Source organism: Meriones unguiculatus, chromosome 6 (genome assembly GCF_030254825.1).
Source record: "Meriones unguiculatus strain TT.TT164.6M chromosome 6, Bangor_MerUng_6.1, whole genome shotgun sequence".
Taxonomy (NCBI): domain Eukaryota; kingdom Metazoa; phylum Chordata; class Mammalia; order Rodentia; family Muridae; genus Meriones; species Meriones unguiculatus.
The window spans coordinates 109,040,667-109,052,651 of NC_083354.1; the positions used below are offsets into that span (position 1 = coordinate 109,040,667).

At 44.8% G+C, this 11,985-nt stretch overlaps 1 protein-coding gene across 1 annotated transcript in view; it reads right to left on the reverse strand.

Moving 5' to 3' along the window:
• The window catches only part of Kcnb2 (potassium voltage-gated channel subfamily B member 2), a 417,773-nt gene extending 411,521 nt beyond the window's left edge, over positions 1-6,252 (reverse strand). Inside the window, exon 1 of the mRNA XM_060385829.1 lies at positions 5,588-6,252. The gene's annotated coding sequence lies outside the window, so the exon portion shown is untranslated. The remainder of the gene's footprint in view (positions 1-5,587) is intronic.
• Positions 6,253-11,985: the final 5,733 nt, after the last annotated feature.

An 11,985-nucleotide genomic window follows, 5' to 3' on the forward strand; every position in this document is an offset into this window, starting at 1 on the left:
ATTTAATCATTTTAGCTCTCAGTTTTGAGCCAGATGGAATTGTCGGCATAAACAGAAGCAGTGGCTACTTAGAAAGAACTTTGCCTCAAATATTATGTAAGTTCTCTTGACAAATATTTCAAGGTAGGATTTGTTTGTTCTCTTACAATTATAATTATTTGCTGTGTAAAGAAACCGATGCATTCTAAGAATACACTAGACACTGCTGGGAGACTATGCCTCAATTTCCACCAAATATTGGGTTTGTATTTTTCAAAGTTAAGCATGAACACATTGATAAATGACTTATATTTTGAATACAAGAATTTTGGAGGTATAAAAAATATTTTTAAAATATTTGTAATGTTGCTTAGCTTCTTTAGAACTATAGATTTTAGTATGTTTATCCTATATTATATGTCTAATATCCACTTATGAGTGAGTATATGCCATATGTGTCTTTCTGCTTCTGGGTTACCTCACTAAGAATGATCTTCTCTAGTTCCATCTATTTGCCTGTAAATTCCATGACTTCCCTGTTTTAAATTGCTAAGTAGTATTCCATTGTGTAAATGTACCAAATTTCTGTATCCATTCTTCAGTTGAGGGGCATTAAGGTTGTTTCCATATTCTGGCTATTATGAATAAAGCTGCTACAAACATAGTTGAGCAAATGTCCTTGTTGCATAGTTGAGCATCTTTTGGGTATATGCCCAGGAGTGGTATAGCTGGATCTTGAACTAGAACTATCCCTAATTTTCTGAGAAAGCACCAGATTGATTTCCAAACTGATTGTACAAAGTTTACATTTCCACCCCTGGGGAAGGTGCTTAATCCTCATTCAGAAGGGCAAACAGGATAGACATCAGAAGTCAGAGAAGACAGGAAACAGGACAGGAGTCTACCACAGAGGGCCTCTGAAAGACTCTATCCAGCAGGGTATCGAAGCAGAGGCTGAGACTCTTAGCCAAACTTTGGGTAGAATGCAGGGAATATTATGGGAGAAGGGGGAGATAGAAAGACCTGAAGGGGACAGAAGCTCCACAAGGGGAACAACAGAACCAAAAAATCTGGGCCAAGGGGGCCCTGCAGAAACTGAGGAATCCACCAAGGACCATGCATGAAGAGGTCCTAGATCCCTGCTGAGATGTAGCCCATATGCAGCTCAGTCTCCACGTGGGTTCCCTAGTAAGGGCAGTAGGGGCAGTCTCTGACATGAACTTAGGGGCCTGCCTCCTTTGATCACCTCCCCCTAGGAAGTGCAGGCTTGCCAGGCCACAGAGGAAGAGGATGCAGCCAGCCCTGATGAGACTTGATATGCTAGGGTCAGACAGTAGAGGAGGAAGACCTCCCCTATCAGTGGAGGCATAGGGGGAGAAGAGGGATAGAGGGTGGGCCTGGGAGGAGAGGAGGGTGAGGGCTACAGCCCGGATACCGGATACAAAGTGAAAAAAATTGTAATAAATAATAAATGAATAAAATTTTTAAAATACCTGTAATGCAATGTTGTGTTGAAAACACTTCACAAAATAATTCAGAGACACTTTTCCCCTTTTTAATGTATGTGTATCATATGTGTGGGAGTGCACATGCAAAGGCCAGAAGGCAGCTTTGGTGTTGCTCTTTGGCTGCTCATTTCTTTTGAGACAGTGGACAAGTATCCTGTCTGACATCCCCACCGCTAGGATTTCAGGCCATGCTGAAATGCCACGCTGCATGCTAGGTGCATTCTGGGAACAGAGCTTTATTCATAGGACCACTCCTGCAGCCCCATGTTTCCAGGGGTCACTATGAGCACAGTGCTGCCTCACAGCTTAACTTTCTTAGGACTGACCCCACCAAACATTGAAAGTCAACCAAACCTGAACTACTTCCTTCTTTCACTTTCACAGGAAAGCATTTACTGTTTGTGGAGGGTGGCGGATAGGTTTCTCTTGAATCAAGACAATTAAAAAAAAAAAAAAGCCCTTCAATTTGGTATTTTCCAACACTCCCTTTATCCTTAGAACCACGGCCTCTTTAAAGAGAATGCACAGTTCCCAAAGAATCTAGAAAGTGAAAACATGCTTGCAAGCTCTGTGTAGGGTCATCCTTCTTAATATGCCCTAATATCAAAGTGGGTCACAGTGTTCCCGAACTCAAAATACTGACTGACTTCTCCATTTCCTTCCTGTGTGACTCTAGGTAAGGAAAACCTGTGACTATTTGTTTTTATATCTGTATATAAAGGGCACTAGCTATAGCTTCCCCATAAGACAGAAAACTTATTTTCAGTATGCTTAAGACAGTGCCTGGCTCAACTAAGTGTGGGCTATCACAATTATTTGTTTAAGGAAGAAAAAACAAATACTCTGATTTATAATGAAAATTCTCATATACTCTGTATATTTAAAATGAAACATTTAGTACAATTTTAGTGTTGTTTATGATTGTGTTTTTGAGACATCCTAAATTCATAGCCTATTACAAATCTTCATAATCTTTTTCATGAGTTTGTTTCAATTAAATTATTAAGTATGAAGTTGTGAAATGTGTTTCTAAATGCAAGAAAGCTGTTATTTTGAACTGAAACAGTTTCTCAACTAAGAATGAAAGAGTTTGTCTTCCCCCCCTGATTTTTAAAAAACTGACATCAGGGTTTGTCTTCTATACATTAGGCCTTGTTGCATTCTATCCATAACTATTCTTATACTTAATAAGTATTACACCAATCGGTGAACAAGGCATTTAACCCGTTTATGTTATTAATTTGGAAAGTAAAAATGGGTACAATTCAGCCTATGCAAAAGGCATTTTAAAGATGATGCAGTCGGGCTCTCAGCTCACATAGGTCAAGGGACATTTGAGTTTCTTCCTTATAAACTCTACCTTAATAAATAGCTGGGTAGATTTTTTGTCTATGAAGGAAGGGAAGAAATAAGCAATAAAAAAGAATGGACTCCGGGTCTAGACTATCAAGATACTTGTGGTCCACAAGTAAAACTATCTCAAAGCTGTTCTTCTTTGTATTCTTCATGGGAATAATATGACCATAAAGTCTTATCTTAAAAAATACTCTGAAATTCAAAGATCTCACATACAGCCCATCTGTTCTTTGCATGCTCTGAAGGCCCTGTGAAGTTAGCCAGCATCATGCTAAAATGCAAACCCCACTTGATGACTATGTGACTATAAAAAAACCCTAACTAGTATTCTGAAATAAACAAAATATCTTAGTCTTATCCATCTACCTTGGAATACACACGAGGAAGTTTCCTATTAATTTAAGATTCTTTTTCTTAGTAGTTAGTCAATAATAGATAGTAAATTTCAAGGAATTAATCAGAGCAAAATCATGCACTGCGATTCAGTGAAGTATCTTGTGTGGGTTTCCTAGATTGCCAGTAATATGATCTACTTTCATATCATGTATACATGTGTAGTTATCTCTCTACTGTAGCAGTGCAAAAAGCCACATTTTTTTCTCAAGAAACAAAGTATATTTCAGTACTCCACAGACTTAGCCATTTTTAAACATTCAGTTAAGTCTACCAAGAATCTGATCAGATATGCCTTAAAGTTGCCAAGAAATGTGATTGAACCCACATCCCTCAATTTCATTTTTTTTTCCTAACAGTCTCACTCTTGAATATCTTACAAGAGCAGGCTGGTGTTCCCATTCCCCCAGAACATTAACGGGGATGCTTTAAAAGTCCAATGAAAAGCATTGATAAGGTAATTGTTTCCTTCACTCTTTCTGACTAGTCAGTAAGCAAACATGCTTGGAAAACTTAACTGTGAGATAAGGGGTGAAAGTGAATTTGGAAACAATTTTAAATGATGCACAGATAGAGTCTCTTCAGAAAGGGGGGTGCACAAAAAGGATGGTCACCCAGCAGGAAGCTGAACGTGTCAAGTGTCAAGCACTGGAGTCGTCTTTCTGGAATCTGTCTGTAGGGGTTTGTGTAAGAGGGAGACTTGGAGACACAAGGCAAGGAAGAGAAAGGTGAAAGCTGAAGGAGAAAGAAAGGGAAGAGAACTGCCAAGAGGTTCATTCCTTTCTCCAAAAGTCTGAGTAGCGCCAGGGGAAAGAGAAGAGCATATTAGACAGAACCCTAATTGTGATGAACAACTGCTCGGAGACAGTGCCACCCCATGCAGAAGCAAGCCGCAGGGTTGGCTTTGTGGGGACATATAGACACTCTGAGGTGACCTCCCCATTCAGAGGAGAACTGAGTTATTTCCCTACTGGACCTTCATCATTCTCAGAGTCTTTATAGCTACACAAATAAGCCCCGCATTAAAAACAACACCTGAAGCAGCAAAACTAAAAAAAAAAATAAAAATAAAAAAATAAAAAAAATGCACATGTACATATAATGGACCAAACTACTGAACTGTCTAACTTCTGGTTGGTTTAAGAACTCTCTAGTCTAGTCCAGATAGCCATGTTTTAATCATATATTAAAAGATAAGCGTGGGACAAACTTGTATTTATTCATACACCCTGCACACTCATCTAAAGAGTGAAACAGAGAAAACTTTAAGATATGAACGATTTTAACATTACTCTCTTCAGCTTTTTTTTTTCCTGTGACTCATTCAGTCCTAACAGGTAAGACTTCAGACACCTGAGCAAAATCTATTATTTGATAATTCTATAAAATGTGCTCTCACTGGTGAATAACCAAGAGGTGTCTGTCCCTTGCTAGACAGTTGAAAACAATGACAGTGAGATGTTTACTTTTCTTTGGAGCTGGGCTTTAAAAAAAAAAAATCAGATTGTCAACAACACCCCACAACCGATCAAAAAAAAATGTGAAGTGCTATTTAAAATATTGACATTATTGCACGACTTGATTAGATGGACTGTGCAATTACCCCAGTGCCCACCGGTGCATATTAAAATTCCCCAGTATTAATCTTATCTGTGCTATTCTTTACTGTTTATGCACACCGCACATTGACACTTTTTTATGAATGGATACAAATAAATGCTCCTAATCTGAGAAAAATGGGTGGCAGGATACCATCCTGGAAAGGGTCGTTAAGTCTCCAGAGCAAATGATGAGGTGAACTGTGAAACGTCTTTGGTGCCACTCAGGACAACTGTATTCCAAGTCCCCTTGCCAGGTTGGAAACCGCCTTGGAGCGCTTTCCTTAGAGACCTGCTCTACCTTTCTCCCAGGAACCAAGACCTCTCACCACTGAGGAATAAAACGCATGTACGCCTGTATTCTGAAGATTGTATTCTGAAGACAACACACTCCCCAAGTCTAGTCCGACAAGTGTGTGCCTGCGAGAGCGGCGTTTACCAACAAATGAACAGAACAGAAGGCTCCAGGGGCGCCTCTCCTACATAAACAGTTCTCACCGTTTTGGTCAAGGCAGGCTCTTCAGGGGCTCATACTTGTGTGTCCTCCCCCACCCAGGAAGAAGCCTGGCGTTAATAACCCGGTCAGGGCTAACATCCCAGACAGCTTTGCATGGAAGTCTACTAGGCGCCATATGGCAGTTTCCAGTTCCTTTAGCAACTCAAGTCTGGCTAGGCTGTCACAGGGAAGCATCTCTAAAGAAGAGCTCCTGGGGGGGGGGGGGGGGGAGAGGCAGCAATGCCCGGACCACTTACCTAGCTCCCACCGACCCGCTCCTTTCGTCCAGCAGCATTGGTTCCTGTGTCACAAGGGGCTGTGGGATTCCCTGCTCCCTCTGGGGGCTCCACTCCTGCGAAGGTCCCTTTCACCAATGATGTGTCGCTGGAAATCCCCCTCCCCTCTACAGAGAGCAGGGTCTCCCTGGCTGGCTCCTGGCGGCTTTCCTTCTCTCTTTACATCCCTCACTCCGGTTCGCAGTCTCTAGTAAGGAGGCTCACGGAAGACGCATTGGGAAGAAGCGAAGGCATTTTTTTTTTAAGAACAATAATCTTCCTCGATCGTCACCCCCTTTTTCCTCGTGGAGACCCCATCCCCCTGCCGCCGCCGCCGCCGCCCAGATCAGAGAGGGCTGGAGTGAAATGGAAAAGATACAGCTAGATAGATCAGGAGGTGCTCCGCGCGCCGCACCAGCCTGGACTTGGCGCTGGATCCCGCTGCCCGAGGCGCGGCGGCGGCCAGCGGGGGCGGCGGGTGCTCCTTGGCGCTCGGTGGGTGTGTGTGTCTGTGCAGCAGCAGCGGCGCTGACTGCGCGCGAGAGGCCGGGCGGGGCGCTCGGGGCGAGGGTCCTCCGCCCCGCAGCTCTCCGGCCGGGGCGCGCACACTCGCCCGCGGCCACCCAGCCTTGCGCTCCGCCTCCCCGCGCTCCGCGCACCCGCGGGCTGAGCAGCCGCCGCGGCCGCCGCCTCCCCTCTGTGTCTCCTCCTCCCGCGGCTCCCAGGCAATCGCGGCTCCACGGGGTGGGCGGCGGGGGCTCCACTGCTGGCCGGGCACCTGGAGGGGAACGCCAGGCTCGGCCTCGCGGCGCCGGAGCTACGCGCTCAGCGGGGCGACAGCGCCCCCGGTGCCCAGGGCGCGGCCAGGGCGCGGGCGATCGGGCGCCGCCCACACCTCGCCGGGATCCTCCCTCCGCTGCTGCTGCCGCCTGAGTCCGGGCTCCACACCCACCTGCCTCTCTTCCTAGCTTGCAAGCAGCTGCCATCAGCAAGGGGTCCACAGCCCCGCGGCCACTGAACGCACGCGGCCAGGGAAGCCCCGGGAAGCCCGCCGAGATGCCCTCGCGGATTCAGGGGTTTCTTGGCCTTTCTCCTCCAGCTGCTGTGCTCTCCTGCCTCCCGACCCCTAAGCAACCAGAACCCAGGCTCCTTGCTCCACTGTGGGGAACTGGTGGCTCCTGAAGAATGGGCCCCAGAGTATTTTCCGGTAAAAGAAGCTTCGGGGATAAGCGGGAGCCCAGGGGGGGGGGATTCTGACTTCACCCCGGAATCCTCCAGCTCCACGTGGGACCATCCTCACCCAGTGACAGGAGTCACTCACTGTCTTTTCTGCCTTTAAGGCTAAGGCTAGGTGGGAGGCCGCTCTGACTCTTGCTTCCCACGGGGGCGCTGTTCATACCCTGGTTTGCTTGCTTTAGCGGTCTATTTATTGGCTGGAAAACCATGCCAAGTTCTCCCTTAGTGAGAGGGCCTTAAGGTGGATACCCCAGGCCCTAGCCCAACTTCAGGGTGTAATAAAGACAACGAACTTGAGCAACATTACTGGGCTTCGCAGGTTTCCGACTTAGGTGCACCTTGATGGGTGGAAAATTAAGCAGTCGAAATATTTGTGTGTCTCTCAAGAAAACAGGTAACTTAAAAAGCCCTTTCTTTCGAAAAGGCATGAGACTGTATTCCAAGTGGGGACCCCAACATTACGTTTGATCAACAATGTCTAGATACTGTGTTTAAAATACATCGCATCCAGTCTTTATGTAGAGGAGGAGGCCTGACCTTCTGGAATTCACCGAGTCTTGAATTCCTGCCTCTCTGGGGCTTACCTTGTGGTGAGGGGTTTTTTGGGGGCTGCCAGATTTGCTTGATGTTTACCCTGAGAACTGGTTCTTCTAACTCCCTCATTCTCCAACAAGAAACTTGCCTTGGCTCCTGCCTTCCTCTCCTTAGGACTACTAAAGCCTAATCAGCCGCATTTCCTACTCTTTGGCTCTTCAGTGAATCCCCTAGACATACAGCGCACATTGGCCCAGCTTTTAAAAGAGATACACAGAGCCTTATGGCTTTTATGGAATATGTGTATGTCCATGTATCGTCGTAACCTGCAAGTTCCTCCAGGAATGATTTCAGAATGCCTTTGCTGTTTCCATGCCTTCGGTGGAACCCAATGTCACCTCTTTATTCAGCAAACACTTATTTCACAGCTCTTTTTCCGTTCATTATTTGTCAGTTGAATAAAATCTATAAAAAATATTAAGTCTAGTGAGACATTTTGGCATTTATTATGGGTGTACTGAAACTTCAATGGAACAGTAAACTTTTAAAATTTTTCATTAATTTATTAATTTTACATCCTAGTTGTAGGCCCCTCCTTCGTCTCCTCCTAATCCCACCCTCCCTCTCTCTTTTCCCCTATCTCAGTCCCCTAGTTCTCAAAGAGGGAAGCCCTTCTCCTTTACCAACTCATCCCAGATTATCAAGTCTCTTCAGGACTGCCTGAATCCTCTTTCTCTGTGGCCTGGCAAGGATCTGTGGCCTACAAAGAGCACAGAGTTCATATTAGAGCCAGCCCTGGTCCCCTTTCTAGATGACCCACATGGAAACTGAGCTGCCTATGGGCTACATCTGAGCAGGGGATCTGGGTCCTCTCTTTGCATGGTCCTTGGTTGGTGCATCAGTCTCCGAAGCCCCCTCCCCCCTCACCCAGATTTGTTGGCTCCGCTGGTCTTCTTGTGGAGCTCCTGTCCTCTCCTGGTCTTTCTATCCCCCCCATTTCTCCAAAGACTACCTGCGTGCTGCCCAAAATTTGGGACACAGTAAACATTTTATACACTTAAGAATGATTATGAAAACCTCTCTTTGTTAGACCTACGTCAGCAATACTTCTGATTCCCTCTGGGAGGACTTAAATATTTGGTAAATAAATTAAAAAAAATGTTTAAAATATTTCCCTTACGTTTGGGTTAGATCTGAGGAAATGAAAGCCATTTGTCTACCATGGGAGTGACTCTAGCCCAGTTGCAAAGCTGCCATTTTTCTGGGCTGCAAGGTGCTAGGTGTGTCTTACCCGTCCAGCCCGGTTGTGTGCCTGAGATGCAGACCTAAGAAAACAGCCTCAGGCTGGGCAGTGGGATCTGGCCCTGCTTACTGGGCTACTCGCTGCAGAATGGCTTAGAGAAAATAAAGCATTGTGCACTAGTTGTTATGGCAGGGTTCTCCCAAGGAACAGCGCTTTGGTTCCAACTGACAGCAAAAACTCCTGCGTTCATTATCATCACTTGGTTGAGCCTCTTTAGAGCATAAATTTCCATTTTCTCCAAAGGAAAAATGTAACATGATGTAGTTGAAAAAACAGACATGTTTTCATATTGCTTCTTAACTCCTTTTTTAAAATCTTTACTGAGATTTATAGAACTGTTCCGTTTGCTTATATTTTAATTTCTCAAATTCGTCCTGCAATATGATGGAATTCAATATTAAAGAATAGAAATGACTGTTTAGTGTATTGTGAAAATGCCTCACTGGTATAACCTGCTAACAAAATTAATAGTTGTATAAGGTTAGCCTTGTAAATGCTGCTTTTATTTCCTCAGATGAGGGGATGAGATGAGAGCTGTTCCCAAGCTATGCAAATACACGGCTTGGGCTGAGCCCAGAGCATTTCTTTCTCTCCTCTAGATATCTCTAGGCCTAGAAGCTTCTAGCATCCATACAATCTAATCTTCTGCAAGCCCGAATCTTGAAGGTTCCAGCTTCCAGCTTCTCTCTGCTAACCTGGGCTTAGAATGTTTCAGCCTCCGAGACTTACTGCTGAATAAATTCACCCTTTCTAGCTATTTCTGAATTCTCTCTGGATGGTTCAGTTCAGCTGTTCTGGCTCAAAACTCCTCTCCAAGCTGACTGATTCAAACTGGCTTCTCTCCACTTCTCACTGAATTGTTCTGGTTGGAAAACCTGCCTCTGAACTCCACGAACTGAACTGCACAGAACTGCACTGTACTCCTGAACTGTACTGTACTGTGTCCACAACTCCACCCCCACTCTCTGCACTGCTCTTCAGGAGCTTCCCTTTCCAGTCTGTTCTCATGAGAGCTAGCTGTAACTTATCTCTGACTCATTCTGTCAAGTCTTTCTCTGACTAGTCACTTAGTCTGTCCCTGAATGGACGTCACGGTTTGGAATTAAAGGTGTGCCCTAAATTCCAGCCAGAGGGATTAAAGGTATGTACTAATGGCTATTAAACAGTGATGTTTCTGTTGCCAAGGCTTCCAAAAATACTCAACTGTAATCACTAATTCACGGAAATAAAGAACTTTCTCAGACCACAGGTAATTGCAAGATTATTCCCATCTGTAACAACACACTTCAAATCTTCTCTCCCTGCTTCATTTTTTAATTCTAGTTTGTATTGTATTTTTAGGGTATCTCAAAATCTCTAAGCCCCCATTCCTGAGGAATCAATATAATCAGAGGATCCTTCCGACCATACATCATTAACTGAAGGTAACAGCTGGGGCGTGGCATTGTTGAAGAAAGTGGGGAAGAATTTGGCTTAGGCTGAAGAGAGCTATAACAGCCACAGCATTTTTCACAGGCAGGCTTTGTATCATTTGGAAGCAAAGGTTCTGCTTGCTATTGAAAACTGTTTCCAGGACCACCTGGGTTTTGTCTGTTTGCTCCCCTAGAACAAAAGCGACTTCTTTGGGGCTAGCAGAGGCAACAGGGGTTGAGAAACCATCAGTCTCAAGGTCTGCATTACCTCTGAAGTTCTGGTCTGAACCCCAGATTTCATGTTTCTGTCCTGCTGGCACCATTCTCAGATGACCAACTCTACAGTTTGTGGCACACCGTTTAGAGACTTTGAACGGTAATAGAGAAAAATTTTCCACCATATTTTGATCTATGTGACTCTGTTTTCTTTGGAGCAGAATCTGTGGTGAGCTCATTTGAGCTGCTCCCAGCACCTGCTCTTCTGCTCAGCAGTGGGGGGGGGGGTTGCCTTTCCTCAATTTCATTAAGAGTTGGAGCTGTAGGTTCAATGGACTGTCTACAATAGGTACCATAGGTTCACAATTAAGCAGTTTCTGTTTTCTTACGTCCTGTCCTTTGTCTCTCATATCCAATTTTTTTCTTGTTGTACAGCTATTTTTCTTGTTGTCCAGTTATTTTTTTCAATGTTTTTTGAGAGGAAATATATAAAGCTTGCAATTGAAAAAAGAGAGGGTTTACTCCCGTGGTCACAGTTGCAGTGAGCACTGCAACGGCTTTTTCAAATAATGTTTCTATCCCCTCAAGTCTTAACCCTTGCTCTTAAGAGATTTGAAATGGAGTCTCCCAGTTTTTAATGCAGGAAAAGTCTGTCTATACAGTTAAAGTTGTCTTTTGGAGTGGCTCACTGTGATTTGCTGTCTCAGAGGATACTGCAGCTTTAGAGCCTCCTGACTCTCTTGGGGTGTCCAGCCAAACTCAGGGAACCAATGCTTCCTCTGGAGATGATCCTAGGGAAATTTCTCCTCTGTGGCTTTCTGTCAGATGTCTCCTTTCCTCTATGATATTTCTGTCAGATGACCTCTGCTTTCTGCAGTGTTGGTGGGCTTTCTCATTCCCCACTCACAGTGGATTTTTCTTCCAAGCACATTGGGCATTAATGTTCTTTTTATTTCCTCAGATTAGGGGATGGGAGCCAGACCCAAGCTGTGCATATAGGCAGATTGGGCTGAGCCCAGAGCATTTGTTTCTCTCTTCTAGCTATCTCTAGCACCCATACAATCTAACCCAAAACTTGAAGCCTTCAGCTTCCAGCTTCCATCTGCTGACATAGGCCTAGAAGGTTTCAGCCTCAAAGACTTACTACTGAATGAACTCACCCTGTCTTGCTATTTTCGGGATTCTCGCTAATTGATTCAACTCAGCTGTTCTGGACCAAACTCCATTCTAAGCTGACTGACTCAATCTTGTTTCTTTCACAGCTTCTTACTGAATTGCTCTGGTTGGCCTCAAACTAACTCTGACAATACATTCTAATCTTCTGGTCCCTTCTCATTCTCTGGCTGATCTCTCTGCACTTGTCTCTGTAAAACTGTCCTAGAAAAACTTTGTCTTTCTTGGTAAATATCTGCCTCCTTTTTCCCTGTCTCGCTCTTTTTAAAATTTACTTACTTATTAATTACAGTTTATTCACTTTGTATCCCAACTGTAGTCTCCCTCCCTCATCCCCTCCCAACCCCACCTTCCCCATGTTCCTCCCCTTCCCTCTGACCCTAGCCTATTTGGTCTCATCAGGACTGGCTGCATTGTCTTCCTCTGTGGCCTGGTAAGGCTGCTCCTCCCTCAGGGGGAGGTGATCAAAGAGCCAGCCACTGAGCTCATGTTAGAGCAGTCCCTGT